The sequence below is a fragment of the Pogoniulus pusillus genome, chromosome 21 (genome assembly GCF_015220805.1).
Source record: "Pogoniulus pusillus isolate bPogPus1 chromosome 21, bPogPus1.pri, whole genome shotgun sequence".
NCBI lineage: Eukaryota > Metazoa > Chordata > Aves > Piciformes > Lybiidae > Pogoniulus > Pogoniulus pusillus.
The window spans coordinates 12,868,796-12,893,386 of record NC_087284.1 but is presented as its reverse complement, the minus strand read 5'-3'; the positions used below and the strand labels follow the sequence as shown (position 1 = coordinate 12,893,386).

The window sequence follows — 24,591 nt, the reverse complement described above, 5'->3', positions numbered from 1 at the left end:
CAGATACAGTAGTTCCCACACAGGTAAAGCACTGCACTAAATGCTCACTAATTATACATAGCTTGCAAAGTCATAATGATAATAGAAACTGCAGTGACAATGTCCTAGGTCAGAGATTTGTGCGCATTTATGATTCAAATGCATGCAAGAGATTCTATTAGACCTTTAATATAATCTTAAAGGCTTTGCCTCAGCAAATTTTCATGCTCATTTAAGCCCTTGGTTTATCATTATGAAGTATATTAACTTTACCATGTTTAAAGCTTATTTGTGTCCTGAGAGAAATAAACAAATAATACTTTGCAAATGGGTTTCTTGGGAAAGGAGGCTAAGTGGCAGCAGGGTATCATTTGCACTTATAGCTGATTGCTTTAAAAAGCTCTTCTCAAGTTCAAAAGGTGAAAAAACAGACTTGGTGAACATGTGCATTTTACTTATACTTCCCTTTTTTTTGCTCAGAACGGATTTACAGCACAGTCTTTTGACAGGCATGAGGCAGTGCCAGTTATTCTAGTCTTGCATGAAAGAGGAGAAAGCAGTAAGTCATATTTGCACAGTACTTCTGTGAGACTGCTAGCCTCAAGTGTAGGCTGTTTCCTGCTGCTGCTACTATATATACCTCATGAAAGACTGGTGTAAAATGTAATGAAACCATGGTGGGAAAAGATGTACTCCTTTTTCAGAAGCAGTTAGAAACAAATAGGCATTATTATGAAACAATAATGTCTCCTGTGCAAAAGCAAAGGCACCCACAAATCTATTTGCCCCAGTGGGATGCATCTGCAAGTGTTAAAGGATTATTGATAAGCCACTCTTCTTCATTTTTGATAGGCCAGGGAGAATGGGGGAGATGCCTGAGGACAGGAGGAAAGCCAATGTCCATCCTATCTTCAAATAAAGCAAGAAAGACAATCTGGGAAGCTAGAGGCTAGTCAGCCTCACCTCCATCCCTGGAAAGGTGATGGAGCAGCTCATTATGGAGGTCATCCCTAAGCATGTGGAGGAAAGTGAGATTATCAAGAGTAGTCAGCATGGATTCACTAAGGGGAAATCATGCTTGACCAATCTGATTGCCTTCTATGATGGTGTGACCAGCTGGGTAGATGAGAGGAGACAAGTGGATGTTGTCTACCTGAACTTCAGCAAGGCTTTTGACACTGTCTTCCATAACATCCTCATAGATAAATTTAAAAAGTGTGGGTTAGGTGAGTGGACAGTGAGATGGATTGAGAACTGGCTGAATGACAGAGCACACAGAGCTGTGATCAACACTGCAGGGTCCAGCTGGAGGCCTGTGGCTAATGTTCCCCAATAGTCAGTACAGAGTCCAGTCTTGTCCAACGTATTCATCGACAACCTAGATGTAAGAACAGAGTGTACTCTCAGCAAGTTTGCTGATGACACAAAACTGGGAGGGGTGCTCGACACATCAGGAGGCTGTGTGGCAGTTCAGCAGGACTTGGACAGGTTGGAGAGTTGAGCAGAATTGAACCTCATGAAGTTCAACAAGGGCAAGTGTAGAGTCTTGCACCTGGAGAGAAATAACCCTATGCATCAGTACAGGTTAGGGCATGACCTGCTGTAAAGCAGCTTTGTGGAGAAAGACCTGGGAGTCTTGGTGGTCAAGTTCACTGCAAGACAGCAATTTGCCTTCATGGCCAAAAAGGCCAACGGCAATCTGGGGTGCATTATTAAGAGTGTGGCCAGCAAGACAAGGGAGATTCTTCTCCCCCTCTGCTCTGCCCACTTGAGGCCACACTGGAGTATTGTGTCCAGTTCTGGGGTCCTCAGTTCAAGAGGGATAAAAAACTACTGGAGAAAGTCCAATGGAGGGCCACAAAGGTGATTAGTAGACTGGAGCATCTCTTATGAGGGGAGGCTGAGAGACCTGGGGCTGGCTAGCATGGAAAAGAGAAGTCTGAGAGAGATCTAGTAAATGCATGTAACTATCTAAAGGGTGGGAGGGCATATGGATAGGACTGTGCTCTTTTCATTGGTGGCTAGTGATAGGACAAAGGGCAATAGGAAGAAACTAGAACATAGCAGATTTTACTTTAGAAAAAACTTCTTTGCTTTGAGAGTGACAAAGCACTGGAACATGCTGCCTAGTGGAGTTGTGGAGTCTTCTCTTCTGGAAACTTTCAAGATCCACCTGGATGTGTTGCTAAGCAATCTGATCTAGGCAATTAGCAGAGGAATTGGACTAGATGGTCTCCAGAAGTCACTTCCAACCCCTACCATTTTGTGATTCTGTTAAAACATAGGCATGCAGCTGCCCACAGCAAAGGTTCATGTAGGGCCATTTAGGAATGTATATTACAGGACTGACTGGCATTCAAAGAATATTGTTTGAATGGAAAGGAAGGAAGGTGAAAGTAATAGAAGCAGCAAGTGGAGTGGGTGAAAAAAGGCAAAAAACAGTCCTTGGGATCATGGTCCTGTATGCTTATCATGCTGTGGGATCATGGAGTAATGAGCAGAGATGATGTCTCTCACTGTGTGCACTTGTGTACTTAGGAAACAGAACTTTCTAAGTAAGCAGGAAGCACCAGGGCTATTTTGATTAATCTCTGTTTTTTTGTTTCCCTGAAGGAAATTAAAGTCTAATATGAAAATGCTTTTAATTTTCAAAAGTGAGGTTCAGCAAAGATTTCATGCTTTCCTCTGTACATTTACAGCCAATGGGTACAGTCAATGTTCAGACTCAATTTCTCCTCATCACCTACTGCCAGTTGCAATTCTTTCTGGAAAAGCAGATACTGATTTTTGTAATGTGGGAAGTCAGTTGAAGGCTCAGATGACCATCACATTTTGTGTGATCTAGTCTGATTTTTAAGTGGAAAAGACTACTACATTAATTTGAAAGTGTTTTAATACTAAAATTAACTGAATATGCAAATGTTTGAGAATAAGTGCTCAGTCAAACCAGATCTTAATATCTTCATGCCTATTTCTTGGAATTTATATAAAAATAGCTTTTTTAACAAATAGTTCAACTTTTGCATCATCCCTTGGTTTAATAAGCATGTCTTGTGTGACACTATCACAGTACAACTCATTTATAAATCAGTCCTTGTAATATCCATGGAATTTGCTTGCTACAGAAATGCACTGTGGCAGTGGGTGAGGGAAAGGTTATAAAAAAAAAATATTGTAGCTAGGGATCTGAATCACTTTAGGGCTTCACACGAAAACTGCCTCCCAGGAGGTGTAGCAATTCTTCACAAAGACTCTGCAATTTATACATGGAAACTTTTCCTCTCCAGCACTTTTTCCATGCATGATTAGGCTTCTTAAAGGGAAAAAAAAAAAGAGATGGCAGCCACGTTGCAATGCTAACAGCAACGATGTGTGATTGATGATCCCCCAAAGGCAACGAAAGAGAGAATTACCTACTTCCCTCATTTAAGTACATTATTAGAAAACTCAATGAGTTCAAAGCTCAGGAAATTATGTTAAGAGGACTGAATCAGGCTTTTGAAAAAATCAGGATAAATTATTTTCTCAGCAGTTCAAGGGTAAGATTTAATGCACTGTAAAATGAGAAATACTTTGACACACTGCTACATGGCACTCTTAAAAATATCTGTCACACCATTTGTGCTGTACTTGCACAGGTCCTATTCTGTCCACATACTAAAGGGACTGCAGTTTGCAAGCAATGTAAGTTAGTACTACATGTCTTAGTGCCTCAGTGAAAAAACGGATCCTTCTGTCAGCTGTGGAGACAGCCTGATAGTGAAAGGAGGTTGAGCTAGCACACCGTTCAAAACATCAGTGTTTTCTCCCACCGGGTTTGGCAGTGAGACCGAGACAGTCTGTGTCAACTGGCAATGTACCCTCCTACCGCTAGGGAAAGGCAAAATGGGAACCGTACTAATCAGATCTAAGGAGACTTTGTTGCCTTCCCACCCCTCCCATTCCTTGTAATTAACTGTCTTATGGCACTGTTCTAACAGCAGTCAGGAACTGGTGGGAGCTAAGCAGCAGCTGATCCGGACACGGATCTGGCTCAGTTCTACTGAGGGCATGCATGGCAGCTCCTTTTTACTGGTTTCAGAAGGAAACAAGGGTTACACAGCATCCCCCTCCTTATCTGTCTGATCAGTGTCTGATCATTTTAGCAGAAGTTGTCTGAATTGTTCAGAATTTGGAAGAGCTAGTTGTCTCAAAGATACTCTATTCAAAACAATTTCCAGGGGGCAAAGAAAAGGCAGCTTCAGCAGGCTTGTAAAAAGCCTATGTAGCATGAGTTTTATCCTTACGAGGCACAGAGGAGTCTATATATAACAAGCATTCAAAATAGGAAGAGGGTCAGCTGGAACTGACACCGTGCGAAGTGCCAGTGAATGCAGTCACAAGACACATCCTTATGTTCCTTAAGAATTTTGTAAAATACAACTGTCCTCACCTGATCTGACCAAAATGCGTTTCTGACTCCAAAATTTTCAAGTTTTAGCACAGACTTTAAAATAAGGGGGCATTGAAGTGCCTAGAGAATACATTTTGTTCCAGCTTTAAACCAAAATCTCCCACAGAAGTGGTCTCCAAGTACATTAAGTATCCTTATGTCAGCATCTGTGGATGTTATGCTTTAAAAAACTCTTGTGTTGAAAGTGTAAATATCTTTTTAGTTAAAAAATGGATGTGTAATGTATCTCTGGTTTATCACAGTGCCTTAATGTGAGTTTAGATGTCTTTTGAGGGGGCATGGGGACAATTTTCAGATTTTTGTCATCAAGTAGAAGAAAAAAAATATTTCTCACCTACCAAGAGACAGTAAGTTACACTGGCAATGTTCATATTGCAGAACCTTTATTTAATGTAATAAGGAAATAAAAGCATATTATCATGTGCTATGTAATAAATAATGGGCACAAATAGTATATCAATGATGCACCATGCAATTTTTTTTTTGTCTGTGCCACTTTGAGGGGCTGGAAGCACCACTTCAGTGACAGAGGAAGTAAGAGAACAACAATATTTTTCAGGGGCTTTTGATTGATTTACACATTCCCATAACTGGCTTAACATTTCTTGTCCAAGGACTTGAAATTACTTCAAGTTTAGAAGAAACTCAGAGAAATTATCTGCATTGTAGTGATTTCTTAAGCTTTAAGAATAATATATGAATCAATTCTCCATAGACTTGATCAAGACTAATGATTCCCCAATAATCATATCTTTACAGCATTGTAAAATAATATGAATTATTCATCACCTGGTGAATGTGGGGAAGGCTGTGGATGTAGCCTACCTGGACTTCAGCAAAGCCTTTGATACCATCTGCCACAGCAAGCTCCTGGCAAAGCTGGCAGCTCATGGTTTGGGCAGATTCACTCTGAAATGGGTCAAGAACTGTCTGGAGGGCTGGGCCCAGAGAATGGTGGTGAATGATGCCACATCCAGTTGGCAGACAGTCACTAGTGGTGTTCCCCAAGGATCAGTGCTGGGCCCAGTCCTGTTCAATGTCTTTATTGATGATCTGGTTGAGAGGATTGAGTCCAGCATCAGTAAGTCTGCAGATGACAACAAGCTAGGAGGTGTTGATCTGTTGGAGGGTAGAAGAGCCCTGTAGAGGGACCTCGACAGGCTGGATGGGTAGGCAGAGGCCAATGGGATGAGATTTAACAAGGCCAAGTGCAGGGTTCTACACTTTGGCCACAACAACTCCAAGCAGCACTACAGGCTGGGGACAGAGTGACTGGAGGACAGCCAGACAGAAAGGGACCTGGGGGTACTGGTAGACAGTAGCAGAACATGAGTCAGCAGTGTGCCCAGGTGGCCAGGAGAGCTAATGGCATCCTGGCCTGTATCAGGAACAGTGTGGCCAGTAGGACAAGGGAGTTTATTCTTTCCTGTACTCGGCACTGGTCAGGCCACACCTTGAGTACTGTTTCCATTTCTGGGCTCCTCAATTCAAGAGAGATGTTGAGATACTGGAACATGTCCAGAGAAGGGCAATGAAGCTGGTTAGAGGCCTGGAGCACAGCCCTGTGAGGAGAGGCTGAGGGAGCTGGGGTTGCTTAGCTTGGGGAAGAGGAGGCTCCAGGGTGACCTCATTGCTGTCTACAACGACCTGAAGGGAGGCTGTAGCCAGGTGGGGGTTGGTCTCTTCTCCCAGGCAACCAGCAATAGAACAAGGGAACACAGTCTCAAATTGTGCCGGAGGAGGTCTAGGCTGGATGTTAGGAGGAAGTTCTTCCCAGAGAGAGTGATTGGCATTGGAATGGGCTGCCCAGGGAGGTGGTGGAGCTGCCATCCCTGGAGGTGTTCAAGAGAAGCCTGGATGAGGCACCTAGTGCCATGGTCTAGTTGATTGGACAGGGCTGGGTGCTAGGTTGGACTGGATGTTCTTGGAGGTCTCTTCCAACCTAGTTGATTCAATGATTCTATTCTATGAATTTGAAAGAGTTTCTTGAAGCTGCCAGTCTGAATTGAACATTCCCACTTTCCCTTTTGATTTTTTTTTAATACACAAAAAGTGTACAGAAAAGTGTGTTCAGACTGAGACTCTCAAGATCTATAAAAGCAACAAATCAAGGAAGTGTAATACTAATGTATCCATCTTAAAATTGCTCTCTTAATATGTTGCATTAGTTGCTGTTATAAAACAGCAGCTGCCTCATAGCTACCATCACAGAAGGACAGAAACTTAACTTTATTGGAAGTGCAGCAGACAGGAAAATGGCAGTGGCTAAGCCTAAATTAACTGAGCCGGAGGCGCTTCTCAGCTCCTATGTATAGATATATATGAATGACATGTCTGTGAGGACTCAGATACACACCAATTCCTGTCCACCTTCAGATGTGTGGTTTATTTGGAAAGGAAACAGGTGTGTAGGTGTGAAGAGAGACACATTTGTTCTCTGAACAAAGTCTGCTGTTGAGACATTTTGGAGCTTGTGTTTAATGCACAGTTTAGAATTAGCTGTTATTTACATACCTTCACCTTGCTGAATATACCAATAAAAGCATTATGTTTCCACATGAACAGGCTCCCTCAAAAATTTGGCTTTAAAAGCTCAGCACAAACCATTAAAATGCTGACTTCATCATCATTAAAAGCTAATCAGGCCCATCACTGCTGAAACATCAGCTTCTCTTGTTTGTATACAGAGTGCATCATTAATTTATTTAAATGTCAACAACAGACTTCATCAAGGTTTCCTACACATCATCCTACATCCCTTTGCAAGATGGGAAAAGAAGTTGTTGCTGCCATCTCAGTTCAGTGCAACATAATTCAGACATGGCCTTGGATGCATCCTTCAAAATCTTTGAGGCTAAAGTGTCACAGACATGCTGGTTCCTTAGCACTTTTTATGCCAGGAGTGCTTGCTCAGAACATGTACAGCTTTTTATTTTTCTTTATGTTTTCCCCACAGGGGTATAAAAAATCGACCTGTAAAGGCCAGAATTAGCACCAGATGTGTATGTGTGTGGCTGGGAAAGAAAGAGGATAATTGCATATACTTTTAAAGTGAAAAAACATTTTTCCTCCAAGAGTGGATGTGCTGAATTCAGCGGGTCACTCACATTTGCTTTGCTTTGCTGCCTGCTGGGACTGAGAATAGCATCCTCTTCTATTCTGCCAAAGCTTACTTCCCTTAGTTCCTAGATGATCTGTGTTTTCATGAAAGCCTGGTTGTTATTTGGTTTGAAGGATTTTTTGGATACAAACTACATGTTAAATTAAATAAAAAAGGCAGATAGTACAATTAGCATACAGAGAAAGAAAGTCCATGAAAACATCAGATGCTTAAAAATGTAGGAAATTGAGTGTATTAATAACTTTTGCATAGTGAGATGTGCTTGACATGAGGAGTTAATGCATTAGCCTTTCATGCTAGAAACCTGCACTCAAAACCAGAATCAGACAGAAATTAATTTGGTAGCTTCATACTATTCTCTTTTTTAACATTAATGTACCTCATGTGAGTTACAGCACAGTCTGATCTGCCTAAAGAGCAGGAGACTGAAACTGCACAGAATGCAGCCAGCTCTCTTCTACCTACAGGGCAGTTAGGTCCTTTAACTCCCATGAGTAAAGTTGTTTCTACTGGAGGGTTTTTCTTTCTTCAGAGGACATCTGATGCCGGGATACACTAGTTAAAATTTTGCCCTTATAGTTTCGCAATAGAAAAGTTATAGTCTGTTACTTAGATTTAATTATGACACAAAGAAAAATTATCTTAGCTAATTATTTTAAGTTTACAGGCTGTGAGAGAGGGATAGAGAGGCACCTACTTCAGCAGACAAAATAAAAACTGTGAAAAGAGAGACCTGGTTTTCATCACTGTGCTCCATTACTTTATAACAAAATCAAATTGCTTTAGGCTACCAGAGCACTAGCTGACACACACATTCAATCAGGGCTTTCCAAAGCATGCTCCCATTTTATTACATGCATTATAGGCAATACTTAAATATTAACTGAATACAAATTCCACTTGGAAGCATTTTGAAAATAACTTCTGATGTATTTTTTTCAGGCTTTTGAGAGCATGGATTGGGTGAGGAGAGGGGATACCTACCCAAAGTGCTCAGTTTCTCAATGATACTGAACAACTAACAAATAGGAAAAGTTCAAGACAAAATCCTTAGTGTTGAGTTTCTTAGAACATGCACAGCTTGTTAAATGCAAGCAGCTAATTCAAGATCAGACCTTCACACCCAAGTACTATATTTTTCAAATTGCAAACTATCAAAATACCCAAATCACAAACACATCAAATTACAAACTTGTAAAACCAATTCTGATTTGCATGGTAGCAGTTCTTTTGCATACTGCAGGTGAACATTTCTCCTTTTCATTTTTAACCTCTCTGAAAAAATATCGAATACTTGTGCAACTGTACAAGTTGTAGGAGGCTTTTTCTCCCTGTTCCTGCCTTCAATATTTGCCAGCCTGACTGTCAGAACAGTGCAGGTCTTGGACTTGTAATCTGGAGCCACAGTCTTATGAGCTTGTTTTTCTTTCACTAATGAATCTCTTGAGTTTTGTTTTGCTCTCAGCTACTGAGATTCACTGTGTCCCTCCCACCAGATATAGCTACACTGAGTGTCTCTCATAAAGACCAACTTCCCATCATGCACACCTGCACACTTGTAGATTTGATTAAGTCTTTGTTCCAAAATCACTACTCTGTTAGGGCTATGATTCAAAGAGAGAAAGGGGGGAGGGGGGGTAAGAAACCAACCAAACAAGATAAGTCCTCGGAGCACGATCTAAGCCCAATCTGATTCGACTAAGAAACATCTTTGCCTAAAATAAGCATCTGATTAACTCTTTGGCAGTGTGTTTTGTGTCCACCTTTAGGCTTCTGTACAAGCACACTAGTCTCCCAGTCTGAACAAGGAAGTGATTAATCTCTGTCTCATCTCTGCTCTCAGCCAATAAAGTTACCAAACACCCTTTGTGTTTCTGTTTTATTCAGTGTGCTTGTAACGTTCTGGCATCCATCTGTTCATCACAAAACAGAGCCATACTGATCCCTCCCAGCTTGCTGTGGTGGGCTACTCTTGCAATGTCAGGCTCTCTCTTGCTGGCTGCCTGTGGCAATCTAAGCATCCTAGTGGCACAGCTCTAACATGGAAATTTAAAGGTGCTTCCCAGCTCTTACACAATGCAGGCATTTACTGCGGAGTTGGAGGAAGTATGGTTGGGATCCTGCGAAAGATCCTCACTGAAGAAGGGCTACAGACCAGAGCTCTCATTTCCTGAGCAAGTTCAAGGAGCAGCAGGCAATTACACAGACAATGTCTCCCACTATCAGCTCGAGACAAGTGTCTTTTGTTCAGTACTAAACATAAAAAGAGGAATAAAGTACTTAAACATGAAGCTCCAGCTCAAGCAGCTAACCTAGAAATAATAGAACTCCAGAAGTGTACACTTCTGATGCTTAACATTTTTCTCTTAAGCATGCTGTGGTCATGTTCCCAAGTGTAGTAGTACCTACAGTACCTCTCTGTGTATCACCTTCAGCTCTAAGTCATCCTCCTATATTAAGTTACAAAGCTTTGTCTCATCTAAAAGTGGCTCAAGTAATTTCTGTAAACTATTATCCACTTCTTGCAACAGAGTAATGCAAGGATGAAGCTGTAACCACCAGTGTCATTGTTTGAGGACATGAGCTACCCAGGACTGGATGACTGAGGTGACTCTTACTCCTTTTAGAGAATAAGAATGAAAAGTACTGCAGACTGATTGGAAGTTTAAAGAGAGGTTCTATTTAATAGTGCATATATGCAAAAGGCAATCAGCTAGCTAAGCCACGTCTGTTGGCCTCAAACCATCTAGAATCCTCCACCTGTTTCCCCCTTGGCAGGACTAAGAGTAGGCCACATCTACTCCCCCTCCATCTTAGGCTTACAAGGCCTCAGCAGGCCACATGACACAGCTCAAACTGCCAAAAAGGGGTGGTGGAGCTGCCTCTTGAAGTGATGACATTACCGTAGCCAAAGAACAACGGTTCAATTCAGCCTAGTGCTGGACACTGCTAAAGGGAAAATCCAGTCTTTCTCTATTGTCAGTTTATTCTGAGACACCTGAACATCTGTAATAAAGAAACATTCTCCCATGAAACATTTTCCTATGAATGCTGGCATTTCACTACTTTACACTTCAATTACTCTTGACTAAAAAATGCAACAGGAGGATTCCAGAGGCTACCCAGTGGAATACACAACTGCCTTTGTAACTGCAAAGACTATAAATAAGCAGGCTGATAAGAGCTGCATATCTGTCAATTTAAATGGCATTCAGCAGGTGAACTTTTAATTGAGATGAAGCCTTGTGGCACAATGTATTCCATTTATTACTTTCCATTAACTTTCATGTGACCTATTTCTCTACCTCTTGACAGGTTCATCTTTCTGAGAACTTCACAGACAGGATGATATTTTCCTTTTCTGCCTGATCAAATGTGATCTCAGTATGAAGCATTGATTAGCATTCCTCGTTAAACAAAATAATGCCAAAGGAATTAAAGATTGCTTCATGCTACTCCTCCTCTTATTCTTTTCTTTTCCTGTTTCCTAACCATACTTAGCTTAGATAAGTCTGGAAAAAGTATATGGTGATCAATCTTCCTTTTTGGCCAATTAAAATGAGACAGATGTCTTGCACTTGCTAATCTGGTGAATAGAAAGCAAGAAACACCAGAAACTACTGTTTAGTCTTTAAATAGGATACAGGCATAGAAAAGTCATAGAATCAACTAGGTTGGAAGAGACCTCCAAGAACATCCAGTCCAACCTAGCTCCCAGCCCTGTCCAATCAACTAGACCACAGCACTAAGTGCCTCATCCAGTCTTCTCTTGAACGCCTCCAGGGACAGCGACTCCACCACCTCCCTGGGCAGCCCATTCCAATGCAAATCACTCTCTCTGGGAAGAACTTCCTCCTAACATCCAGCCTAAACCTCCTCCGGCACAACTTGAGACTGTGTCCCCTTGTTCTGTTGCTGGTTGCCTGGGAGAAGAGGCCACCCCCCACCTGGCTACAACCTCCCTTCAGGTAGTTGTAGACAGCAATGAGGTCACCCCTGAGCCTCCTCTTCCCCAGGCTAAGCAACCCCAGCTCCCTCAGCCTCTCCTCATAAGGTTTGTGTTCCAGGTGTCTCAGAAGGTTATCTGATTATAGTGAACTTATTTACCTAATTTTATAGTTTGCTAAAAATGTTTGTTTAATTTCATTCAGTAAAACATAAATCAGCTCCCATGTCCCATGGAGAAAGTAGCACACACATTTTGAGCAGCATCTCTTCCATACAAACCAAAGATTATTGTAAATTGTTATCCAGATGCTCATTAATAGACAAGCTGGCTATTTACCTTTAGTCAGATAGTTCCCAAGTAGTAACATGAGGATTATAATTTCAATGACAAATATTTGAAAGTGAATTCCAAGCCTCCAACATGTTCTGCATGAAATATCATCTTCATCTTTTGTAACCTTTTAATCTGCAGCCTAGGAAGTCAGCAATTTAAATTCCCATATGGCAATAAACCAAAAGATGCTGACATGCATTTGCTATCTGTTTTCTTTTTACTTAGCCTTTGTTTCCTGAAAGTCCCCTCTTCTTTCCCCAGTCACGTAGCAGAGATCAAAAAGTCATATGCAATTTCCTTAGTCCAACATCTTTTCTTCCTTTTGCTGCAGGAAAAGTTATTACATTAAGTTGTAAAAAGAATAGAGCTGAATGTTGCCATCTCGATTTATTGAGAAGAGAGTCAGCCCCTACAGGTTAGTTTCTGCTTTCAGGGAAGAGAAGGTGGTGCAAGTAAGAAGTTTCCATAGGTATAAACTGCTGTGGAAGTAGAGAACCCACTGCATATGCAAGGAAATGTTTTTCCAAGGACATATTTCTTGTTCCTAAGATGTTACATGCTCCACAGTCAGAAGCAAATGGGAGCATGATCTGTTGTATGATCAAGGTTGAGAGACTGCTATTAAGAATCATAGAATGGCTTGGTTTGGAAGGGACCTTTAATACTTATCTAGTCCAATCCCCTTGTAGTAAGCAGAGACATCTTCAACTAGATCACATTGCTCAGAGCTCTGTCCAACATAACCTGGAATGTTTCCAGTGATGAGGCATCTACCACCTCTTCAGGCAACCCATGCTATTATTTCACCAAGCTCAGTGCAAAAAATGTCTTCTATCTAGTTTAAATCTCCACTCTTTTAGATTAAAACTGTCACCCCTTGTCCTGTAGTAACAGGCCTTGCTTAAAAGACTGTCCCCATTTTCTGTACAGGATCACTTTAAGAATTGAAATGTTGCAATAAGGTCCTCCACAACCTCCTTTCCTCCAGGCTGAGTATCTGCAGCTCTCTCAGTCTTTCTTTATAGAGAAGTGTTCCAACCCTGGATGAAGAAGTCTGTAAAAATACTGAAACATTCACTTTTCAGGAAAATATGTAATCAGGTTTCATGATTTTTCATGGATATTTTTGTTCCTCTGACACATGTAATCCCTCCTCTGAGAAGGGAGTATCCATAACATCCTGTTCTGTCATGTCTGGGTGTAAATGTTGTTTGGAAAATGCAAAAGGAAGCAGGGACTGTGACACATGCTTCAGGGCTGTGTGCTTGTCAGATGCTAGAATACATGAGGGAGATAACTGAGATGTTGGCTAACAGAGACAGTGGTGGAATCACTACTCAAAGTGACTCCATTATGCCAGCAGTATTTCAAGACATTTTGCTGTCTGGAGACCTTACTAAATCCCACCAATCTTCTACATGAAAAAAAGCACCTACTTCCTTATCCAGATTGTTGCTTAATTCCTTAGAAATGGCTAAAAGTATTTTCTGCTAACACAAATATCTGAGCAGTCATTTATGCTGGTTTTGTAAATGAGTTTATTATTTAATAATTACTTGTTAACTGCGAGGCAATCAAAACCGAAGTGCAATCATGGAGACCTGGTGAATATGGATCCCCCATTGCATGCATTGATAGATGCTACACTTGAACTGTTTCCTTGTGTTCGGCTCATGTTCTGTGCAGCTGAAGATACAATTTCACAGAATCATGGAAAATACAGGGCATATTAGAAAGGGCCTCAAAAGATCAACTAGTCCAACACCTCTGCCAGAGTGAAATCACCCAAACTAAGTCACACAGGAATGCATCCACAGAAAGAGACTCTTAACACCTCTCTGGGCAGCCTGCTCCAGTGTTCCATCAACATTATAGTGAAAAAGCTTTTCCTTATTTTCATGTGGACCCTGCTTGCACTCATTGTCTTCTGATCAATAACAAGAGCATGGCTTTGTCCTCCTGACACTTGCACTTCATGTATTTATAACCATGAGTGAAGTTACCTCTCAGTCTCCTTTTCTCCAAGCTAAAGTGACCCAGCTTTCACACCCTTTCCTCTTAAGGCAGATGTTCCACTCCCTTAATCATCTTTGTGGCTCTGCACTGGACTCTCTCAAACAGTTCCCTGTCTTTTTTTTAACTGAGGGGCACAGAACTGGATAAAATATTCCAGATGGGAACTCACCAGGGCAGAGTAAGGGGGGAGAAGAACCTCTCTCAACCTTCTAGCCACACCTCTTCTAATACACCCCAGGATGCCGTTGGCCTTCTTGGTCACAAGACACACTGCTAGTCATAGTCAACCTTCTGTCTACCAAACCCCCGAAGCCCCTTTTCCCTCCGCTGCTCTCAAACAGGTCAGTCTCCAATACATACTGGTCCATGGGATTGTTCTTTCCCAGATGCAAGACTCTACAATTGTCCTTTCATCAGATCTCTCCCTGCCCATCTCTCCAGCCTGTCTAGGTCTCACAGAATGGCAGCATAGCCTTCAGACAGTTTTAAGTTCCTAATTAGATCTGCTCAATATTTCAAATTATTTATCTCTACTTCAATAAATACCTGCCTAAATTGTGAAGTAAAGTATAAGAGAAGAGGAAGTTTACTGCTACTTCATTTTAAAGGCAAAATAACTGCCTAACATAGTCTTATGGTAAATGTTTATAGTGGAGCAATGACACTCCTATTAAGTAACTTTTGAGTTCCCATTTGTTACCATTATCTATGATTTGCAAACAAAATTTCATGTCTCAACTTCTCCAATTGATTTATAGAGTTATGTACTCCTGACCTGAAAGGACTTCTGAAAATCTGGTCTTCAGAAGAGTCCTACAGGTCCCTATATTCACTACCTCTTACACATCTCCCACCTCAGTTACTGTCAGTAGCTGTCAGCAATGTGCTCTTCCTCACCGGTTGCGAAGAGCATCACTATTCATGTTCTTTAAGTTCTTAATGACATTTTGCACTTCTAGTTACTCTGCCTCAGGTACCTTAAGAATTAATCACTTTGTAGTCACTTGGGTTAACTTGAACTTGGATACCCACTTACCTCCTTATCATCAGCAAACCAAAATGTTTTGATTACACATCTGAAAGCAGACTGGCATGCTGTTTATTCACCATGACAGAGCTTTTTTTTTTAATGTGTACAAACTGGTCGCAATCTTTGGTTCATTCCCTCTTCTCAGACATCTTTTGGGCTATTAAGTTGTCTAGCAGGCATGCAATCAACAATATTCTTTACAAAATTACTTGCAATCTCTCTTATTAGCCCTCCTCAGGCTCGTTGTATCTTGTTAAGCCTGTTTCACATTTTCATCTTTTGGAAATAGCAGTGATTCACTGAAATACTGCTAGGAAGCCTTCAGTTTGTTCTTCTGTTCCCTAACACACAGTTTCTAAGTGGGTTAAATTTAGAAAACAGCAGAAAGATACTTTTTTTTGGGAGATACTTAAGCTGCTGCAGTTTGCCAGTGGCATTACAAGTAGGAAGAGGTAACAAGATGACTCATTTAATTTATACTGAGTTCTGAAGTGATACAGTGCTGGAGAGATGAGATCTACCTATAAAACTGGATTAGCTGGAATCTGCTTTTGGGATACGAGTGGTGGTTTCTTATCTGCAGTACCTCCAGGAGGTTTGAAATTGTTCGTAGAAAACAATATGTTTACCTGCCAGTTCTCATACAAGCATGCACTTATCATTATGTTAACATTAGCAAGCAGTGCTCTAGGCACTCTAGGTCTGTCATTCCTCTAGCTTTTTATTTGGCAATCAGTGTTTTAACAGGATGGTATTTTACCAGCTTTCTGGAAACTTCCTGTATTTAACTGTACTCTCCAATATTCCTGCTAGAACAAGAAGACAGCACTGCCTTTCAATTGAAAAAAAATTAAAAAGAGATAGAGAGAACACTTTGGATGTACATTGGGGGTTAGCAATGAGAACGAGAAGTCTACAACACATGACCTTCAAAGAAAGCCTCTGAATTGGTATTACTTAGAGTCAAAAACAAAAGACTGAACAGAGTTGAATTAGCAGTCTTCAAGTACATGAAAGGCTGCTTCAGAAAGGAGAATGATCCATTCTCTCTCTCCATGATGATTACATAAAGAAATATTGAGCTACATCTGCAGCCAGGAGATTTACTCTTAAGTCCTACTGTGACATTGGTATACATAAGAAGTTGATTAGCACCTGCTCTGTGCAGGCTCACCATTCTACCCAGGTTCTTTGCAAGCTGGTTCTGTGAAACACTTTGCTACAGTAGTTATTTTTTTGTAATTTCAGTTTTAGAGATATTTGACCTTTTAATTAAATTGTGACCCTGTTTTATTAGGTGTCCTATAAGCACAAAAATAGTCCCTGCCCTGAAGTGACAACTTGGAGAATATTAAAAACAATTGTTTTGGATTTTTTACTTCGTGGTTCCACTTAAAAATGCCAGGCATTGTTTCATCTCCTCTGTGTGAGACAGAATATAAATGCCTGACCATCACAATTATCCAGGGGTATTGCAGCTAAAAAGTATTCTACTCTGTGGTGATGTAGAACAAAGCCTCTTCAGGTCTTCAAGCAACTACTTACTGCTCATGAAGTGGAACAACATAGTTCTAGTAACTTGTAACAGCAAACTGGGTGGAGTGGCTGACACACCAGAAGGTTGTGCTGCCATTCAGTGAGACTGGAGGGGTTGGGCAGGAAGAAATTTAATGAAATTCAACAAGGGCAAGTGTGGTCTTGCACCTGGAAAAAGAACAACCCCAGGTATCAGTATAGGTTGGGGACTGACCTCTTGAAAGGAAGCAAAGGGGAAAAGGATCTGAGGGTCCTAGTGGATGGGAGGTTGACCATGAGCCAGCAGTGTGCTCTTGTGGTCAGGAGCACCACTGCCATTCTGGGGTGTATTAAAAGGGGTATGGTTAGTATGTCAAGAGAGGTTCTCCTGCTGCTCTGCTCTGCACTGATAAGGCTGCATCTGGAGTACTGTGTCCAGTTCTGGGCCCTCAGGTTCAAGTAGGACATGGAGCTGCTTGAGACAGTCCAGCACAGAGCCACAAAGATGATTAAGAAGAGAGTGAAATATCCCTCTTACGAGGAGAGACTGAGGGAGCTGAGGCTCTTTAGCTTGGAGAAAAAAAGACAGAGAGGTGACCTCATCAGTGTTTATAAATATATAAAGGGTAAGCACCAGGAAGATGGAGACAGGCTCTGCTCAATGATGCCCAATGACAGGACAAGGGGCAATAGGTAGAAGCTGAGGTATAGGAAGTTTCATGTAAACATAAGGGGAAATTTTTTCACTGTAAGGGTAACAGAACACTGGAACAGGCTGCTCAGGCGGGTTGTGGTGTCTCCTCCCTTGAGATCTGATATAGGAGATCCTGCTCTGGCAGAGGGGTTGAACTGGATGATCTTTCAAGATCACTTCCAGCCCCTGACATTCTGTGATTCTGCAGTCCTGTTTTATGCTTTGCCTTCTGTAGACCTTTGAAACAATTAATTTGTCATTTTTCCTTCGGACAACCCTGGGAAAAATTTACATTTACAACAATGATAAATCTCCACTCTGATGCTACTCAGAGTGGAAAATTTAAAATTACACAAAGCCACTCAGCATTTAAGTAACCTCTTAAAATGCAGCTTACAATTTGTTGACAGCTATTTGGTTATATTTCAGCTAAGTGTTGAAGACCTACAGTGAAAATTGTTCTTTGTTTAAAGGGGGACAATTTAATCAGGATAAGTTCTGTAGATAAGGAATTTTACTGTATAGATGATTGAATGAGACTATCAAGTGCTTTGGCTGAGACACTGAGTGAAGAATCACAAGAAGTCAGCATTTTGAGATATTTTAAAAAGATTGTTATTGTTACACTTTCCACTTCTACAACATCTCTCACTTAATTCTTGAAGTGGTGAAAAAACATTTGAAGAGTCCTGCAAGAGATATGAATATTAAGAATCTCCCAGAATATGGAGACACAAAATATATTCAATCTTGAAAAGAACTTATGAAAACACACAGAAGTTCTTACACATGTTCTTATCAGTAAGGGACACAGGATGTAGTAAGAATATTTTCACTTATATTCTTGAACTTGACTTTTCTTTCAGAAAGATGGTTGCTGTTCTACTAATCTATGAAACTCTAGGGTTTGTGAGTGACCAGATTATAGCAATGATAAGCAATGTCTGCACTTCAGAATAATCTTTCCAGGAAATAACTGATTCTGCTGTAATTTCCTGTCTAAGTATATGGATATGTTTTTTTTCCCCAAAGTCAAATACACACCTGTATTTAGCACAAGGAGAAGAGCTAGTTCCATAGATGATAGAGATCAAGTACTTCCATAAAGTAAAGATCAAAAAGACTTTGGACTACAGAATAATATTTCTTCTCCACTGCATGTTGTTATTATCTAATACACTCTCAAATGACTCATGCTCCAGAATAATCTCTCCTAAGAGTAAGTTTAAAGGCTTCTTTTGCAAGATATGAATGCATTTAAATTCTGCAGACCTCGAAATACATGGGTTGTACTTACATCAGCTGTATGCAAAAGAGTGAGTGGGGAAATAACAGGCTTCCTGTTTCATTTATTCTGAGAAGGCAACTCACTTCAGCTGTAAGTCTGTTCTTGTATGACTGATGTTTAAATTGACTAGTGCTAAAACAGAAATACATGTCATCTACTCCTGATATTAACTCAGCTTGATTTTAGAATGAGGTGAATGCTTGATTTTTTTGCTTGTTCACTATAGCAATTATTTAATGAGGAAAAGAATGAAAATAATCCTTGTGTTGTGGATGAGTATGTTTGACATGGTTTGGGAAGACAAATGCCATCACTTTGAATGTTCTTCTTTTCCCCTTAGTTTTATATGCTGAGCATGATGTTGTATGGAATAGAACAGTCCTTTGGTCAATTGAGGTCAACTGTCCCAATTATGTCCCCTCCCAGCTCCTTGTGCACTCCCAGCACTTCCAGTGGGGTGTGTGAGCAGCAGAAAAGGCCTTGACTCTGTGTAAGCACTGTTTAGCAATAGCAGAAACATCTCTGTGTTATCAACACTGTTTCCAGCACAAGTCCAAACCATAGCCCCATAATAGCTACTGTGAAGAAAATTAACTCTATCTCGGCCAAAACCAGTACAGCAATGAGGGGATAATCTTTCTAATGTCTGGCATCAAAGATTGGCTTAAACTCGTAAGCATGCAGTTGGGCATTTCTTCCAGCTTGTGTATGAATAGCAGTCACTTGAATTCCAGATGGCCTTATCATCCTTTTAAATGCCCAGTCATGTTTTATATCATTGTCTTTTAAACTGTAGCCACAGTCTCTGCAGTTCAATGGCATACGCTGTGAAAAATAAATCTGTTGTATCGTTTAAGAAGTGTTCAGAAGAACTGGTGGACTTCTTTTTGCTGCTGCTGTTAACATTGATGTATCTTAACAAAATGTGCCAGCTGTCATGAAAATCTCTCAGGTGCAGACTGAATTTTCTGGAAACAAGCAGCCCCACCCCAGAACAGCCAGTAAGCCAGAGGCTAATGTGGTTATCTAAATTATCACTGAGTGAAAACCTGGGTCTCTTGTATCCCAGGTGAGTTCCATAATTGCTTGCAGTCCATTTAAAAACTAAAAGCAGATGTCCCATGGTGCATTGCATCTTCATTATACTAGAGATGGCTTCTCCACCTTGGCATTTTAAGAACTAGGTTGGAGTACATGAAATGGAGGCTCGAGTGTCTGCTGCACCCCAGGATATACAACCTAACAATGAATTTTCTGTTTGCTAGGTGAGTACCTAAGGATCCAAGTTCTTAGCATTTCCAGATGGTTTGCTCTCTTAAATGCTGCCCTCCCTGTCAAAAGAATCATGAAACACAAAGTTACCTGAGGATAATAGAAGTGGGTGTGGGCTTGTTTTTGTTTGGTTGGTTGTTTTTTTTTCCCTTTTGGAACAAAATATATTTTAAAAATCAATAAATGTAGTTGTTTTGCCTGTCAGTGATAAGAAATGATGCTTCAGACTGCAGTCCAGGAATGCCTCACACTCTGATTTATGTTTCTGTACTGTTGTCCATTCCCTAGTCCCATTTCTTTGGCTTTGTTTGTTTCCCTCTTTCTCCAACTTTTCCTTGTATGAGGATGGAGAGCCACCATCTTCTGTACAAGCTGTCAGCAAGTCTCAGTCTCAAAAGCTTGAGCTGAGCGGTGTCAGATGGGTGAGCATACGTATAAGGCAGCATTTAACAGAACTGAGTTCATTTGCCACCTTGCTATCTACCACAAGGTCCAGGACTGAAGTGTTAGCTCTTTTGTTTGTGTCCTGTGTGGGTACCAGGACACCACTACCAATGAAGTATACAAAGCAGATGTAGAAGAGACATAAATTCTGTTCATTTGTACTCTTGAGAAGTCAGTAAAAGCACATGTGTGATCTTTTGAGTAGTTAAGATGGTGCAGTACAGCTTCAGGGAAGGAGTGTGAGTGTTTGGATCACCTGGCCTGCGTTACGTGAATCTCGACACTAAAAGTAAGCCTAACACCTTAAGCTCTGCTGACAGGCTGTCTACCTTTCAAATGGAAGAAATATGACCTCACTCATGAGCAGTGCTCTCTGAAATTCCAGCCTCAGAGCAATGAAATCCCTTTTGTCCTCTTCTAGGCCTTTGCTCAAAGGGGATGGAAATCTCTGTACTAAAACAGTTTTGGAAAGCTTAGTTCTGCTTTCAGAATGTCCTACCTTTTCTCTTATGCTACTACTCACTGAAGTGTCAGACAGGTTGGGAAAGGCCACTCATGCAATCAGACTAGGGGTAATCTGCACAAAATGGTTTGGTTTGGCCAAAGCATACAACAGATGCTGTAGTAAATCTGATGTTATTGGCTGTGCTTTGCTAGAATTATGTGGTTCATATCATCATCTCTTGTCACTGGAGAGTTCAGAAGTGTATTTTATCATTTTGTAAAATATTAACATAAGCCTATTAAAATGCAAAAGCATCACATTAATATGGGCTAAATCACCTAGTCTGGAGCCTTTAAAGCAGACTCTGAATTATTCAATACCATGATAGATGTAGCCAGCACAACACAGCAAGCCTCTGATTAGCCCCAGGATAAATTTTGAGAGGTCATTAAGATTAACACATTCCTTTAAATGTACCCTCTGTCTGTGAATGTATGTGGAAGCAAGGAGAGGCAGGGGGGGAAGAAAAGCTAAAAGAAGTGTAAGTCTTAGGAAGGACAATCAAAGAGATCCCAGTATAACAAGTTGTAATAAACCATGGCTGATACCAGACCCGTCTGCAATTGCCTGGAGGCACTTCTTATGTTGTCTTGCTTACAGCAACAATTAGAGATGGAGTTTCCAATAAGGGATGTGAGCATAAATCCCCAATATCTGAGTGTCAGAGACCATTTGTCAAACACCAGGTAAATAAACAAACCTGGTTCCAGTGGAGCTGCTTCAAACAAAATGGAAAGCAAACAGTTTCAGCAATATCCAATCATCACTAACTCACATGCACATATCTGTACACTATTTGTACAGGAAAAAGAACATACAAACAAAATGCACTTAGGGTATTTTTATGCTCAATTAATTGCCATGCTCGCCTCCCCCCCCCCCCCTTTTTTTTTTTTTTCAATCTCGGGTGATATCAAGTAGTGTCTTTTAGTCTTTAATTAGAAATACCAAGCATTTGGTCCTGTTAAGCTGGCCAGGCAATGCATTACAATTAATTTTGGTTCTGTATTGCCTGACTTGTTTAGTTTTAGCACAGAAAGGAGTGCTGTACCCACAAATGTGTTTAATCAGGTATAGGACCTTCTTGCTGCTGCATGTGTAATCAGCTTCTGCTATTAAGGCTCCTTTGGGAGCTAATAAATGAGTGGCATATGTAATTTCTTCATTAGCATACCTGTTTACTTCCAGCTGTGCTTTGAAGTAGGTAGTCCTTACTACATTTTGTTCCCTACCCTCCTGCATGTATACTTGGTGTATACTAGCAAGTCATGCATTGACTTTTAAATTGCCAGTAGACTGAATGCACATAATATCTTTAAACAGATTTCCTGAGGCAACTTTAATGCCCAGATGTAACTAAAGGTCAGGATGAATATAGTGTTTATGTTAAGAAAGCCTTCTCTGGCTCTAACTCACAGCTCTGGCACTTCTTTCCAAAATAATTGGGGGAAAATAGTGAACCTGCTATACTACCAAACAAATTCTCCTGCAAACACCCATTTCTTTATGCTTTCTGCTTCTCCCTCTACTTGCTTTTCGAGCTCTGTAGCAAAGCAGATTTCTCAACGAAGCTCCTCCTCTAATGTACTTATGCTCTTTTTTAAATGTTTTTGCTCTAAATTTTCTAGTGGCCCCAAAGCTCTGTGTGATGCCTTTCCCTGAAAAGGTTTTACCTTCACAGGTACTGTTTGCATTTGTTACAGTGGCACAAAACTTTTGAGATGGTAGCCCTTAAAGGTTTTCAGATAGTTCCTGTGCTCCTGAGGCACTGGAACAACACAACTGACTTTTTATGGCATAAATTACAGAAGTGACATGAAAACAGATGAGTTTATTAAAACAGAGTGAATCGCTGATGACATTTAAGTCTAATTAAGTCAGGCTACTCAGCTTAATGATTTTGTTCCAGAGGAGGTAACTATTTTGGAATTCATAATATTTAACACAAATCTTCTGGAGTAGGGTATGGTACCTAGGGGTGCCATTATCAAGGTCTGTAATAGCAAATGCTTTCACTTCAAAGGCTGTGCCAAGTTAAATCACAGTGAAATTTATCCCAGCCATTTGATAATGCTGTCCCAAAATGTTGTCATGGTTGAATAAACAGTTGGGAATGGGAGGAGGGCAAAGGATATTCACAATGCAAGGCAAGTCTAACTTTTAGCCTGGAATAAGGTAAATAAAGCAAAAAAGGTAGTTGTCATCCTCACCTACAAAAACACACTATAATTTTATGCTCAAAATATACACAAGTGACACTTCTATTTAAGTCTCAGTAACAGAAGTACTCCAAATTAAGGGGAAAGCTGCTAGATGCTGTCCTCTTATCCAGTGATGTACTCCATGCTGTTAAAAATACAAATTTCCTTAAAAGTTCACCAATGCCCTGAATGGCTTTTCTTGTTTCACTTCTGTGCTGCAGAATTTCTGTCTTTGTGCAGCCAAGACACAATTGTAATTAATTTTGATTTGCAGTCTTTGCCTGCAGCTTAATAGTTCAGGAATATTTTGTTGTGTCAACTAAATATTGCTCCTCTGACATAGCGGCTGTTACACAGACAGCCTTCCTGGAAATTAAACCTTAGACTCCTTTCAGTGCTAATGTGACTGGTTGCTTGCTGCTCAGATAATTGAGTAGAAAATGCTGTTTATTTCTTCAACAGAATGTGTTTAAATAGCCCTGTTACCACTGACAGCAAGCAAGGCTCAGAGAGCCCATTGCATGCCCGTATGTCGTATCTGTACCTTCTGGAACTTTCCAAAGTCATATCTTTATCAATATATGAGACAAGTAGACAGAAAATAGAGATTTGTCATCTTTTTTTGTTTGGTTGTTTGTTTTTTTGATTTTTTCCCCTTCCCCCCCTTGCTGCTACTCTGCGGTCGGCAGACTGGACAACAAGAAAGTTCTTGACCCCAACTCTCTGGAGGAAGTAATTTAATCTGTGAGGGAAAATTCTGACTTTCTTTTTGGTTGTTGTTGGGTTTTTCGGATGGCACTAAAAGCAGCAGAAAGCAGAACTACAGATCTCAGCATTTGAAATGTTTCTTGATGACTGCATAGAGCAATAATTGAATCACAGAATGGTCTGGGTTGGAAGGGACCTCTGAAGGTCGTATAGTCCAAGCCCCTCTGCAGTCAGCAGGGACATTCTCAAACTAGAGTGGGTTGCACAGGGTCCTGCCAAGTTCTCCAGGGATGGGGCTTCAACCACCTCCCTGGGCAACCTGTTCCAGTGATCCAGTACCCTCATAGGTATTGATAGTGAAGATTGTTCTGGCCCAAGTGCAGAACTTGCCCAGCTGGTTAATGTAGAAATAGCCAAACTTATTTAAGCAGAGGGCTATGCTGGTCACCTGCCAGAAGTGCTACAGTATTTTTGTATAGGTATTTGCATAGTCTTGTAATCTAGAATAAATTTGATAATATTAGCAACTTTATTGCAAGCAGAAATAAAAGCATTAGCACTGCAATAAGAAGCTGCAGATTGTATGTTCTGCTTTCCTTGTAGACACAGCAGATGTTTGTTGTTTTGTTGGGAATGTTGAACTTCACATTTCCCTTTACATCTATCTGAGTAGCCGGGACACTGGTTGGCTGCATTGCTCTAAACAGCATAACATGGCACCAGGTGCTGGCTTTTTCCTTTCATTTGCACACAGTTCAGCTCACAATATTCTCATTATCTAAATGAACAATGAAAAGAAACAATTCACAGCACTCTTCAGGATTGATGATGCTACAGAGGCTAGACTGGTTGTCATGTTTAATCATTTGATAATACAGGAGATCTCTAGTCCAACCTCCTGCTCAAAGCAGAACCAGCTATGGGATCAGACCACGTTGCCCAGGATTTTAACCAGTTGGATATTGGATATGTCCAAGGCTGGAGACCACACAGCTTCTGTGAGCAATATATATTCCCCTGAACTGTCCCCATGAGGAAAATCTTAATGTGACATCATGATACCAACACAGACTTACAGGCAAG

General features: G+C 40.7%; 1 long non-coding RNA gene across 2 annotated transcripts in view; it reads left to right on the top strand.

Moving 5' to 3' along the window:
- Positions 1 to 24,591, top strand: part of LOC135184842 (uncharacterized) — a 67,314-nt gene that overhangs the window by 28,701 nt on the left and 14,022 nt on the right. Inside the window, exon 3 of one of the 2 annotated variants that reach the window (XR_010306211.1) lies at positions 10,869 to 11,008. The exons of the other annotated variant lie outside the window; for it this stretch is intronic. This is a non-coding gene — a long non-coding RNA (uncharacterized LOC135184842). Of the gene's footprint in view, positions 1 to 10,868; positions 11,009 to 24,591 lie in introns of those variants that run through there. 2 annotated transcript variants of the gene reach the window in all.